The sequence below is a fragment of the Mustela erminea genome, chromosome 3, assembly GCF_009829155.1.
Source record: "Mustela erminea isolate mMusErm1 chromosome 3, mMusErm1.Pri, whole genome shotgun sequence".
Lineage (NCBI taxonomy): Eukaryota > Metazoa > Chordata > Mammalia > Carnivora > Mustelidae > Mustela > Mustela erminea.
Window position 1 is genome coordinate 20,715,808 of NC_045616.1, and position 13,988 is coordinate 20,729,795.

General features: G+C 43.6%; 1 long non-coding RNA gene across 2 annotated transcripts in view; it reads right to left on the reverse strand.

The window, feature by feature from the left end:
- LOC116585977 overlaps positions 1-10,089 on the reverse strand; it is a 40,020-nt gene extending 29,931 nt beyond the window's left edge. Inside the window, exons 1-2 of one of the 2 annotated variants that reach the window (XR_004283834.1) lie at positions 9,965-10,089; positions 5,585-5,749 (exon numbers count right to left, since the gene is read on the reverse strand). This is a non-coding gene — a long non-coding RNA (uncharacterized LOC116585977). The remainder of the gene's footprint in view (positions 1-5,584; positions 5,750-9,964) is intronic. The other variant, XR_004283833.1, reaches the window with a different exon arrangement.
- Between the last annotated feature and the right edge of the window lie 3,899 nt (positions 10,090-13,988).

Below are 13,988 nucleotides of genomic sequence, written 5' to 3' on the forward strand. Positions count from 1 at the left end.
ATTTAAGCTCTGTCTTCAAAGCCTTCAAACAACAGAGCTCATAATGGAAACAATGATAGACTTTTAATGATAGAAACATTATCAGACTCTGTAACAGTATTATAAATCATTTCTAAATAACAATATTGATAAGATGAGCCTTTCAAAATCACCCAGGACACCTCTTTAACAGCTAATTAAAACTAGGGAGTAGAGGCAGATCTTTTATCATTCACAACATCGTAGCTCTGATCATCCCACAGTGAATGATTTTACTTCAGTAATAACCCTGATCCGACATTCAGTTAGCAATTACCACAACAGACTTTATCTACTGGTAACAACTGGTTCGGAAGATATTGCCCTGCATGCATTAATTTCATCATGCTAATAAAGTTCCCTGTTGTAAAATGCAAAAACATATTAACCTGTCTAATGCAATAGAAGACACATATATATCTTTCTGGCAAAATGATGATACACCAGCATTTCATTTCTATTTCAAAACTTAAGTGGGTAAAGTATATTAGAGGAACAGAAAGTAACAAGCTATAATCTGCAGTGAACACAATAACATGACTAAGTGCCAACAAATTTCCCTGTGAGTAATTGCACTTACTGTAATTTATACAGATTCTATTACCTTGGTGTTTGCATAACAATGCAAAACTGCTCATTTCCCAACACAGAACACTGTAATAGAAGAAGCATATGCATCTTGTCTTTCCCGCAGAATTCCGGGAAGCCACAACTGACTCCGTTTAACTCCCTTGGAACACCTAGCAAGCATGGACGGATGGAAACACTTAATAAAGATGTAGATGTGACTAATGATGACAAGCTAGTATCTCCAGGGGACAATCCCTGGCATAGAGTAAGCAGTCCATAAAGATGTGCTGAATGAAGAAGAGGAACTCTACTGACTTGCTCAGCAGCAATAGGCACTCTGTTCATGGTTCTAGGATAGATGCTGCATACCGTTTCCCTTCCATCCTCCCCTCACCCTCCTGAGGTTGTCCGAACACCGTCTCCATGCCTAAGTGAGAAATCCGAAGCAGGGATGCCTCAGTTTCTCCTTAACAGTACCCATAACCCCACTTTCACTAACCTCCTGTCCTAATATTTACACGTTAACGTGGTGACACGTTACCATTCAGCATTTCACCTGCTTTATTTCTTCATCTCCAACCCTAGCTTCCCCCATGAGTTTGCTATTCTTCCAGAATTTTAAATGTGAGAGATGTTACAATTGTTAAAATTCCAGGGGGAAAAATGGATCATGTGATTAAAACCAATATAGGTGATATTTTGCTCTCCTGACTCCAAGGACTCATCATGTCTGATGGTCAACTCTTTATTAAAGCCATGGCTTGACTTCTGTAGGAGATGGTTTCGCTCTGCTGTTGTCAACCTTGAGAAGCCCAATCACCATACTGGAGTGAAAAAAAAAGAAAATAGTGTCTGTGACTCCATTAAGCCTGAAACAAAATAAATATACTGTCACCTTCCAGAGTTGAAGCAGAGTGGTCACACAACCCACGGTCAGGGTCAAGGGAACTCATCTGCACACAAAGGGCCTAGGCAACGCCCCATCTAAGCTATGGCCTATTACTGTTCAGCAGTTGGAGGTTTATCCCCACCGTCCAGGCAGGAGCGCTCAGCTCTCTCTGGAGAAATGTGGCGTGTTCGCATACAATACAGCACTGGCCGGAGGCCTCGCAAACAGGCAGAGGAACGCGGGCGATTTATAGACTGAAAATATGCACACAGGCAGCCCTGAGTTCACTCAGGAAACACATGTGCTGCGGCCACACAGTGGGAGGCCTAGGTGGGACCCCCAGAGCTTGGTAGAAACTCTAGAGGGGACCAGCACTCCGGAGTGGTTCGTGGTCTTACAAAGATGGTGAAAACACAGGCACTTTTAAGATCATGACGGACAGAGGGAGGCCACTGGGAAAGCTGACCCTCATACAGCATCCTTTCTAGGCTTCCAGACTGTACCCAAGATAAGCCAGAGGTGGGCTTCCCCTTCAGCCCCATGCGGCAGCTGTGTCCTCAAGGCGGAACCTTCTGGAGAGATCTGTGGCTCTGAAGAGGAGGACACTAATTCGATGACTGTTATCTTGTTCGGTCCAAAATGCTAGCTAAGACACCTCTTTAAAATTTATAGTGAACCTTCTTTAAAAAATGTATCCACCCAAAATGTTCCCATTTCATTAAATCTTATATTCTCTATTACAATCGCAGGGTCCCCCTCACAAAGCAATAAGAATGTTAAAAGGCAGAGGAAGAGGTGGAGGAACTCAGGAGACAATGCACCAACTGTATTTTGCAATTCAGGACAAAAACTTTATGGACTCGGCCCCACACACATTTAGCCTGCATACTGGGCTTTCAGAGAACTTTCATTCTGGAATCCATTTCCAGAGTTTATAGCCTCCAAGGTTTTATGGTCTTTCCTAAAAGCTTTCTTCATGTATTAACATGCATTATGGTTCCTCTTCTCTGAATGGTGGTTCTTGTGAAAGCCAAGCACTGTTTATATAATACACATGTAGCATGAATGGGGACTTTCCAGCAGATCTGGATAAGACTTTTGTCTTGTGCTTTTAGAGTCTGTGTGTGTGAGAGAGAGAGAGAGAGGGAAAGAAGGAGAGAGAGAGATGAATCACGAGCAGATTCCAACAGTTCCACTTGTCCACTCTACTTAGTTTGACAGAAAAGAAAGACCTATGTACTCAAACTGTAATTTTCACTTCAAATAGAGTCATCTATTGCTTGTCTTATGATTTCTGAATAGACTAGTGGTCTGAAATTATAGCCCATTAACTTGCCTAAATTTCATCTTACAGTGATTATAAATAAATAAATAAATAAATAAATAAAAACCAGGAAAAAAAAAATAACAACAAAAACTCTCAGGCCAACTGTCTATAATTAAAATGCCCAAACATTTTCTTTCCTGCTATTTCTCAAGTCTGTTTTCCCAAGTCACCATCCAACCTCAAAAGGAATCTGACACCCCAAGTAAGCAAAGACCATTACTCTGACTTGACTGTTCAGAGAATGTTTGTCAATGAATGTTCCCTCCAACTCTCGTCCAGGAAGAGCGCTCACACTCCAGACTCTCCTGGTCCTTCCCAGAAGAGTGTGAGAGTTTTTAATCTTCTCACTAAGTTTTGTCATTCACATTTGGCCACATGGGGACTCGCAGGCACAAGGGTTACCACTCCATTCCCAAATCTGCCCATTTCCACTATCCCTAACCTTAACATGTTCAGATGGCCACTCCACAGATTACACCAACTCTCAACAGTAACACCTTTACAGGAGGGCAGGTGGGACTACAGGTGAGCACAAATGCCTTATCAACCAAGAATTATTTTCACAGCTTGGCTGTGGTTTCTCAGTCATCTCAGTGAGGTTCTCAAAATCACAAGCTTCTCAAGGACCTATGAGCACCGTAAGATACATACCTATGCATACATATATACATATTTACAAAATCAGAATAACATTTCCTTCTTGCCTCCTCTATATAAAGGACTTGGCAACGTGTACTTTCTAAGGAATACTTTTCTTAACAGTAACAGGCAGGGGAGGAGAACTAAGGTGGCAAATATTCTTCAAGTTCTTATAATGGACCAGGCACTGTATTAAGCATTTTTCCATATGTGCAATCTCTATTAACATTCTTTATTCAATTTATTTATTAGTATTTTACTTAATTTATTCTCTTTGTCCAGATTTGGTTATTATGATTATAAAGGTTATTTAATATTATATGATGAGTTGGGAAATTTTTTCTATTTTTTTAAATTTTTATTTATGTTTTTAATTTCTTTTCAGTGTTCCAGAATTCATTGTTTATGCACCACACCCAGTGCTCCATGCAATACGTGCCCTCCATAATATCCACCACCTGACTCACCTAACCTCCCACCCTCCATCCCTTCAGAACCCTCAGATAATTCCTTGGAGTCCACAGTCTCTCATGGTTCATCTCCCCCCACAATTTCCCCCAACTCTCTTCTCCTCTCCTTCTCCCAACATCCTGTTATTCCTTATGCTCCACAAATAAGCGAAACCATATGATAATTGACTCTCTCTGCTTGACTTATTCCACTCAGCATAATCTCTTCTATTAACTTTTTAAAAAGAGCTTATGTATTTATTTGTCCTAAAGAGAGAGAGACAGAGAGAGCACAAGCAGGGGGAGCAGCAGGCAGAGGGAGAAGCAGGTTCCCTCCTTAGCAGGGAGCCCAAGGTGGGACTCGATCCCAGGACCCTGGGATCATGACCTGAGCAGAAGGCAGACATTTAACCAACTGAGACACCCAGGTGCCCTCATTAATCTTTAAAACACCTCCATACAGTAGATACTATTATTATTACCACCATGTCACAGGAGAATAAACAAGGGCCTATGCCTAAGGCACAGAGGGAGTCAGAGATTTAAACTCATACACTTCTGCCCTCTAGTATCCAGACTCTTACCTGCTATGGGCCAGGTCAGAGAAGGAGCACTCCTGGCATTGACTTTGACTCAAAAGAAAACAATGTGTAACATAAATATGTATACCATAAGTGTACACATGCATACCACAATTATATAAGTATGAAATGTATTTAGACTGTAAAAATATTTTTAACTCCCAAAGTGTTTCCACTACTCTAGTATAATATACACGTAATTGGTGAGTTAAAACTTAATTGAACCACACAGCTATTGGCAAATCACACAACACTCCAAACTTAACATGAACTCAGCCTTCCTTCTCCGATCAAGATGGAAGCTGTTTATGCATTCTTATTCTGGCAATTAAAGACAAGCGTGTTTTCTAAAGTGAAGGTTATTTTGACTTTGATAAGTATATTGCTCGCAGTCTGACCATAAAGGGCCAGGGCTGGAGATGAATAACAGAATACTTTGCCCTTCGCTGCAGCATGATGGCTGGACCTCCCTGGCTGTAAATTTCCCAATATTTGATGGCCCCGGTGTCAGCAGCAAAATGATGCATAATAAACATGCCAATACATTATGTGCTACTTCTTGATTTGGTGCTGAGTCAGGGAGGGAAACAGTCTACTTTCCAATGGGTTTTCGGAAATAATACACAGAGTGTGTGGGAGAGATCTGAAGAGGAAAGCTGAAGCTTCCTTTTTATCCCCCTGTCTCCGAAGCCTCCTTTGAAATCCACAGCCTGGAGTGACGTGAACCCCAGCATCACTGTAGTTGGACTAATATCGGGAAGAGCAGGGGACACGGGCTTTCATCTAGCCAGGGAAAAGGAAACAGAGTTTATCTGGAGCAGGAGGGAAAAAAGATACTTGATGAAAGCCAGAGAAACTAGCCGCCTAACTCCTGTGACAAAGAAGAGACAAAGGGAGTGGGTTTGGGAAATAATGCACCGGGCTAAAAATAATGTTTCCATGTAGTTCTTAATTGTTCCGTTTTATCCAGGATAATTCTTGCAAAGTCTAAAATGTGGCTTTAGCGCTAAAAGAGAAAAACGCTATTTGAAGTCCCGCCTAGGGAGCCACCAAGGAAAATGTGTAAGCTGTGGGTAGGGAACGACATACAGGGAGGCACACAGAGCTTCACCTGGTATGGCTGTCTCCCTGCCCGCATCCAGGGCACAGGCTTCCAGAGCGAGCAGGGACCTCAAAAGTTGCCCAGTCCAACTGTGACATTTTCATAGATGACAGGCTTAAAAATTGTTCAGTGACTTGCCCAAGGGCATGCTTGGAGTTGTATCCTTTTTATTGTCTGAATAACAAATGGCAAATGGAGGAGAACAAATGAGATTATGTTGTCATTTACCTGAAGACTTCCTATAAAGAAAGTGATGATTCCCAAGTCTACTTATGCTCCAGTGTGTAATATCAGAAATCTAAGAAAAAAATACATATAGCATCTCCTAAAGCAAGAATTATTTTTTTTAAACTCAGACATTCTGCCAGGTATCCTTGCTTCACTCAGCATCAGTTCTGGATTACCCACTCAGGTGTTGTTCTTTCCAGAGACGACACCAAAAAAGATCCAGAATTTTTCTCAGGGAGCAGAAACAAAGTCAACCCTTTGGCCAGCTCTTTCATTTCAGGCTCATGTCAAGCCTACATGTTCAGAAGCACATACACACTGATCAACTATGCCCTTATTGGAAAACCCCAGGGAAGACAGTTTGCAGCAGAGAAACAGTCACCTTTCCCAGCTTCTTTGTGCTCTACTGTCTCATCCCAGGAGCTCAAAATGAGTGTACGCTTTTCTAGAAAAATCAGAAATGAAAATCCTGGGTTGTTTGCCATTTCCCCAATTCATGATCCTAGAACCTGGGTCACATACCATAAAGTTCCAGATGACATCCACCCAGCCCTGGAGACCTGTACCAGCTCAGAGGATGGTCTACCCAAGGCCAGTCTCCATCAGGGAAGTCCCTTGGCAGATGGAATAGCCTCCAAACATGAGAGTGGTTACAAATGTTCCCTTTAATATTAGTCTCTGAGACAGAAAACATTAAGGTGGCATACCCAAGCTTCCCCGAACCCCCACTTCCATGATGATAAGTTGTCCATAAAACAATGAGTGTTCAGGAGAATAACCTTTCTCCCCAAGGCCAAGCTCACTCTGACCTGGTATCCAGAACCAGCCCACAATTACTGATTATTGTAGGTTAATCCTAGTTACTATGTTGTTCACCCATGTTACATTCATTCACATTTTGCAAAACTGAAGACTGGAGATACTAGCCAACATTGAAGCTTCTCCCCAGCCTATTCCCTAGCTCCTGTAGACCCCTGCCTGCACTGAAGACTCTCACTTAGGGGGAGTGTGGTCCTGAGACAAATCTTAATCTTCAATGCATGTAATGCAAATTACAGGGTGTGCAAAGAACATGAAGAAAACAGTGATATCCATGAAGAACAATCCTGGGCGTGTATGGACACGGAAGAGTCATCTGCTCCTGATTTTCCTTCAGAGGTGGGCGTGTGCACCGTCTCATGTGGGTGTAAACTGCAGTCTTGGATCTTTGCGAGCTCCAGCAGCTGGAATAGATCTCTCTCCAAAGAACAGCTTCGACAACAGGAAGGTCCCTCAGAGGAGTGGGCCAGGGCCTGCCACATGTAGGCATGAGCGATCAATAAATAAAATAAAACAGAATAAAATAAAGTACTGTTTTTGCTGCTAACAGAGTTTGAGTCATCCATCATATAAAGGGCCCAATTAGCTGGTCAGCACTGGTCAGACCCTATGGACACCTCAGAATGAAGGAGGCCCAGCCCTGTCCTCACGGATCGGACCACACTAAGAGCAGGATGTTGGCAAATGAACACACGACAAGACACAAATTCATAAACCAAAATCTCTATTCACAAATGAATGACAAGGATACAGCAAACTGACTTCTCTTTTTCCTTATTTAGGTAAATATCCCAAAAGAATATTATCACTTTCAAAACACTCTGTAGTTGGGGCAACATGTTCCCAACCCACTTCTGTTGTTCACAAGTTTTGAAAGCTCTTTGTCATTGCTTTTGAGAAGGTGTACAAGAAAGCGGGAAAGTGGCAGCACAGAGGAAAGGAGTACTTGTCCCTAACGTTGCTTAGAACAGCACGTTTGCAGTGATAATAAATAACAGACCGCGTCTTCGCCGGTTCCATAATTTTTACATCTTCTGTAGACAAACCCCTTCTGACTGCCCGCACCCAGGGTGAGCTGCCTCCGTGCGCGGCAGTCCGGCCCCAGGCTTTGTTCACCACTGCTTCTGAAGGCCCGTTCATTCCAGTCGCTCAGCGGTACTCCATCTCTCCCTCGCACTGGCTACCATCCATCAACGCTAATGAAGAAAGTGGAGAAGGAAGCAGGGGGATACTGCCACAGGGTGGAGAGCGAATACGGTCCTACACGGATGCTGTGGTTGTCCTAAACTGCCCCTGAAAGTGGCTCCAGCCAAGGAGGCCCTGAAATGTTTTGAGCAAACGCAGCATGACTGGAATGCAGACAACCTCCTCAGTCTACATAGCCAATGAAGAAATGAGCTCAAGGTGACAAAAGCTAGGTTCTTGCTGACGCTCTGGGTTTCACATGGATTGTCAGGGGGATCCTGCTCCTTGCAGTATCTCACGGGCCCAGGCTGACACAAGCCCCATCTCAACCTGTGTTTCCACCATCATGGTGGCGGCAAGAACGGAATCTTCCAAAGCCTTTCCTGGAAGGGATGCAAGTCAGTTCTGCTCCCATGTCACCGTCCACAGTAAACCACAGGGGATGCCTAATTTCCAAGGGGGAAAGAGGTGTATGATGTTGTCATGTTCCTGGAGGAAGGAAGGTCAGGATATTGGTGGAAGGATGTATGTCCACCATAGCTCCCATGAGTGGCTGTTCTTTGATGGGAACAAGACTCCCTTGGCCTTATAAACCTTGGAAAGGCAGTGTTCAGAGAACCATCCTATTATCTGCTTACTCTCCCCGTACTGGATTTCTTTATTTTGCAGAGCTGTGACATGGTGGAAGATGTCATCATAACACCAATAAATCACTTGTGGGATTTAGGGAAGATATGTGACGGGTGCCAGCCGGACTGCCACAGGATGGAGCATGGCATGAAGTCAGAAGGAGAAAGCCGGCATGCCAGGCGAACTCATCTGTGCCAGGCATCACGCTAGACACTGTATTCTTCGGATCTCACAGACGTATCCCAGCAGCCCTGCAAGGCCGGTATCATTTTCCTCATTTGTCAACTTAAAGTATACTGTGCCCACCGATGTCATAGGAGGTAGGTTGTGGAGTCAATCTCCAAGTTCAGGCATGCCTAATGCTGGAACCCTCAGAGTGAGCCACAGGAAGTTCAACCCATGCAAGTCCCCTTATTACTTTTTCTGTACCCATTTTATAGCCTTTCCAATTAGTCCACGAATTTTTCAAATAAGAATTTGCAAAGCTATATTTTCCTTATCAAAAATAGGAGTTTAGCTTCACTCCTCTGTGCACAACCTGCAATGACTAGCATATACTCTTGCACGTGGCAGATGCTCAAGAAAATCCTGGTTGTTAAATTCTCGTTGAAAGTCAAGGTTATTCCCCAAAGCAATACCCCCTTTTCTTTTCTCCTGCCCAGCGCATGAAAGGAGACTGACAAGAAGAAATGTTTCCTTAGTGAGTCTCAAAAACAGTAACGTTGTCAACATTTTCTCTTATCGAGGATGTTCTCTAAGCGAGAAAATAGAGAGCCGCTTCAACAATGCAGACCTGAATGGGAAGATAATGGTCAGTGGGGCTCCAGGAGCTACCTGTGTTCCCACTCCGAACAAGCTCTTAACAAGAACACGCCTGCCAGGGAAACAGAGAGAAACTCATTTTGCAAGGAGACAACACACAGCTGCACAGTTCCACATTCCACTTAATCCCAGAGATAAATTCACAAGTTGTCCTAAACATATCACTCTATCAGGGACTTTTTTTTTCCCTATTTCTAGCCAGTGTCTGCTGTTTGATGTATCACAAATAATTCACAACTCTCCCCCCCAACCCCCATCTCTCTGGCTGTCTCTTTCTCTCTCCCTCTCTCTCTCACACACACACAAATATACACACAATCTACTCTCTTTAAAAGGTTACACTTATTCTGAGTCTCCTTTAAAATCTCTACACAGGACACTGGAGGTCACAACACAGACTGATTCTTCACAATGGTGCTATGATTTTCTCCCATGATGAAGGATGGCTCCTGTCACAGCGCTTTCCCAGAATCCTTCCTAAGCCTTTTTTTAAAGCACATGAGCTCTGCTTTTAATTGGGCATTTCATTAGAGAAGAATGAGGCATAAAGGAAAACAAAATGGTCTGTAGTCATTTGTTTTGAGGAGATCATTCTAGTCATCAACATCTGAACCCCGCTGAAGTACAGTTTCAATTTCCCTTCTCAACCATGGGTAAAGCAATGTTGACAACACATATTTCTCTCTGTCAAAACATTTCACTTACTCGGCAATCTGTAGACAGTTTGAGAGTCATATCACCAGTGAGCGGTGCCGTAGCGTTCTTCCCATTATTTTAAAATCGGAATGGCACGTGCTTCATGAGAGGGGTACAATGTGGGCCAGGATCCAAATTGAAAAGAAAAAAATGCTAACAGAGTCAGTGAGCAGAGAGGGCACTGTAAATAATGGGCCTCATTACTGAGCCACAGAGAAAGAGGAGGTCATCTGCGTCCCGTTTCCCCTGCAAGGCTTGGCCCCGTTGCCCTTGGAGGGAAGTGTCCCCACTCAGGAAATTCTGTGAGCTCTGTGTTCAGGCGAACAAGTAGGCTCAGGCTCACAGTTGAGAAATGAATTTCATACCACTGGACCTAATTAAATTGTTCTTTCTGGCTGAGGGTGGGGAGAGGAAAAGTCAAGTGATCACCGATTAGAGAGCTGTGTTCAAGTACCAGTGGAAGACTGTCTTTGTGTGTTTTTGACATAGGAAAGGCAAACACAAGGAATGGAACTAGAATCTACTGACAAAATTGCTTATGGCCCTCCAAGAAAGATTTTTTTTTAATTAAAACTTAAGTTTTTTTAAAAAAGATTTTATCATTTGACAGAGAGAGAGAGAGAGAGAGAGAGAGTGCATGAGCAGAGGGGAGGAGCAAGGGAGGGAGAAGCAGAATCTCTCGCTAGGCAGGGCGCCCGATGCAGGACTTGATCCCAGGACCCTGGAATCATGACCTAAACCAAAGGCAGACTCTTAAGCAATTGAGCCACCTAGGCATCCCCCAAGAATGATTTTAACTATAGTTTAATCTCCTCAAGAAGTTCATTTTGGGGGCACCTGGGTGGCTCACTGGGTTAAGTGTCTGCCTTCAGCTCAGGTCATGATCTCAGGGTCCTACAATTGAGCCCCACATCGGGCTCCCTGCTCCGTGGGGAGCCTGCTTCCCCCTCTCCTTCTGCCTGCTGCTCTGCCTACTTGTGATGTCTCTCCCTCTGTCAAATAAATAAATAAAAATCTTCAAAAAAAAAAAAGTACATTTTGGTGCAAAGTATTTAAGAGATGATATTTAAGGAAATGGAAGTGTGCTGCCCAGATAATGGTCCTGGGCTGCAAGACAGACACCTCAGCACATCAAGGCCAGGGCACTGGCAGAAAACAAATATCGAAGCAAAGCTGAACACTTATTGCCAAGGCCATAGAACATTTATCAGTCATGAGGTTCAGATTCATGGGTATTATTGTTAAAGCCCACGGGAGAAACACCCAGCAAAAAAGGGCAAAAACAGTCAATAAAGTGTCCTTCAAGCAATATGCATGCAAGGTTACCAATGGGCAGCCACATCTGTCCCCGGGTTCTCAAGGGAGAAGGCAGCTTACCGATTACTGCTGATTGGCTGGTTTAGTAAAATTGCTCAGACCTCCCACCATTCACCTCCAGCCTACCTTTCAATATATTTTGTTGGGTTTTACTAAACTTATTTTCAATCCATTTATAAAAGGTAAACAAGGCTGTGTGTGGATTTGACAGCAGCAAGTGCTTTTGCTATAATCCCTGATAATATGAGTCTGGCTGGGTTTTTGTAGGAAGTATGTACTTTGTCTTTCTTATAAAATTCCTTGATTTGTCAAGTTGGTACCAGCTGTTATCACTTTAATAGAGATCATGGAGTAATTTCAAAATATCTTACTCCCTCTAAAATTATCCTGATGCTCAAGACTGTCTGGAGCTCTGAAATTGCTCCTTGCTTCTGTCTCTTATCTGGATGGGTTAATTAACTTCCCCCATCATGCTGGTGAGCTGTGTTTCAGGCTAGGCATTCAGCTTTACCACAGCAGCTGCCTTCCACCATGTTCCTCTGGACACAACCAGGTACGGCGTGGACATTGTGGGGTTTGGTCAAGTTGGTACCAGCTACTTAAAGTTCACTTATGTGTTTGAGATAACTCAGGCCATTTGATGGCAAAGGGAAGATCACTGGTAGGGAGAACATTAAAAAGGGAAATGATAATAATTACATTAAAATATTTCATAGAATCCTAGGTGGCTCAGTGGGTATGGGGGAGATTCTTGATTGGGCTCAGGTCATGATCTCAAGGTCATGAGATTAAGCCCTGCATCTAGCTCTGTGCTAAGCGTGGAGCTTACTTAAGAGTCTCTCTCTCGGGACGCCTGGGTGGCTCAGTTGGTTGGACGACTGCCTTCAGCTCAGGTCATGATCCCGGAGTCCCGAGATCGAGTCCCGCATCGGGCTCCCAGCTCCATGGGGAGTCTGCTTCTCTCTCTGACCTTCTCCTCGCTCATACTCTCTCTCACTGTCTCTCTCCCAAATAAATAAATAAAATATTAAAAAAAAAAGAGTCTCTCTCTCTCTCCTTCTCCCACTGCCTCTCCCTGCTTGTGTCCTCTCTCAATAAATAAATAAAATTCATAAAAGAATTTACAAAGACTCTCTTCCTTCACCCTTCCCAAAATGTGCATGTCTTCCTCTGTGACCATTAATCCTTAATTCCTAATACACAAGTAATCCTGGTGGATCTCTACCTCTAATACCATCCAAGTTATCCAGTCCGAGTGTTCTGGTCCTGAGACAGTATAAAGGTCATGGTGTTTGTGGCCCCCACCTTCACCTCCTTTGCTTCCCAGAGCAAGTGATCCAAGCTCTAGGTAGACAAAGTCAACCTGGCATTGAAAAGAGCTGAATTCTCCAGAGAGAATCCCACCTATGCCAGAGAGGTGGCCCAGATGTTCCAGAGAGGCAGAAGTGACGGTCACAGGGAAATAAATAAGGATGGATTTTTACCCAGAGTCACGGGGTGCATCTCTAAGGGGTTGAGGTCACTCTCATTTCTATGTGTCCTAGACCCTTCTCTGGAACAAAGCAAACTGTCTCTGGAATGAGGGCTCTAATTTCCTCTGGTTTACTCTGCCTCTACATAAAATGGTTAAATAAAACTGCAAGAGAAAAGGTACAAGTAACAAAGAGAACAGATGGACAGAGGGATGGGTCCAGGAGACAGTAAATAGGTCTGGAGTTTGAGAGTACAAAGGTTTATTTTAAAGGTTCAAATTACTTGATCTCAAATGAGGACCTCTGCATATTCCAATGAACTCACCAAAAGTCAAATTTTTGTTGCAGAGACGTAAAACTGCAGATATGTAAGTAGGCTTGGGTTAGACCATACTGGGATCCCACTTTAAGGGTCACAGGCTGGCCATTATGGAGTATTTTGAACTTATCTCAGTCTGATTCACTCTCCTCCTTTCAGCTGGCCTGGATAACATCCAATAACATCTGCATTTCTTGGAATATTTTATAGTCAGCTCCCAGTGATTGGGCTATAGCTAGCATTTCTCCACCATACTGATTCACCAAGTTGGTATCCATTGGCTGTTGAGTTCAATAATGGGGAGGACACCTGTCATTTGAGCAGTATCCCTAATCCCTAATGCCTGGACATCCATATACCAGGGCACGTTAGGGAGCAACAGATCAACAGATGACTAAGAACAAACATTTTCCAAATAGTGGCAACAAGTCACTGATCAGGCCTGCTTTTTCTCCCCACCCAACAAGGAGGGCTGGCCCACTAAATGGGAGGGACATCAAAGGCATAATTCACAGGGTAGTGACTGACAGACCCAATAAGATCCTCTCTCCTAGAATGTCTGAATGTGAGACACCAAAAAGAAGGGATATAAGAGATCCACAGACAAGAAGCCAAAGCAATGAGACAATGGAAGTCACTAGTAAAGAGAGGCGATGTGGTAGGGAGTATTAAGAGAGAGCGAGAGAGGGCAGTCGATATCCTTGGAAGGAGAGAGTCCAGTGAACACACTGGAGAGGCAGAGACATACTCTGGCAAAGAGAGGGGACTCGTGTTTCTGTTGTACCCGGACAACGTTCTGTTTCTCTTTGACGTCTTCTTGAGGGACTACTGAAGTGGTTTTTCCTTTTCCATATTTCTTAGATGCTAAGGGCCTCAGGAATGTACCCCCTGCAGTGTAAAAACAATGTGACCATTGCTCACAATA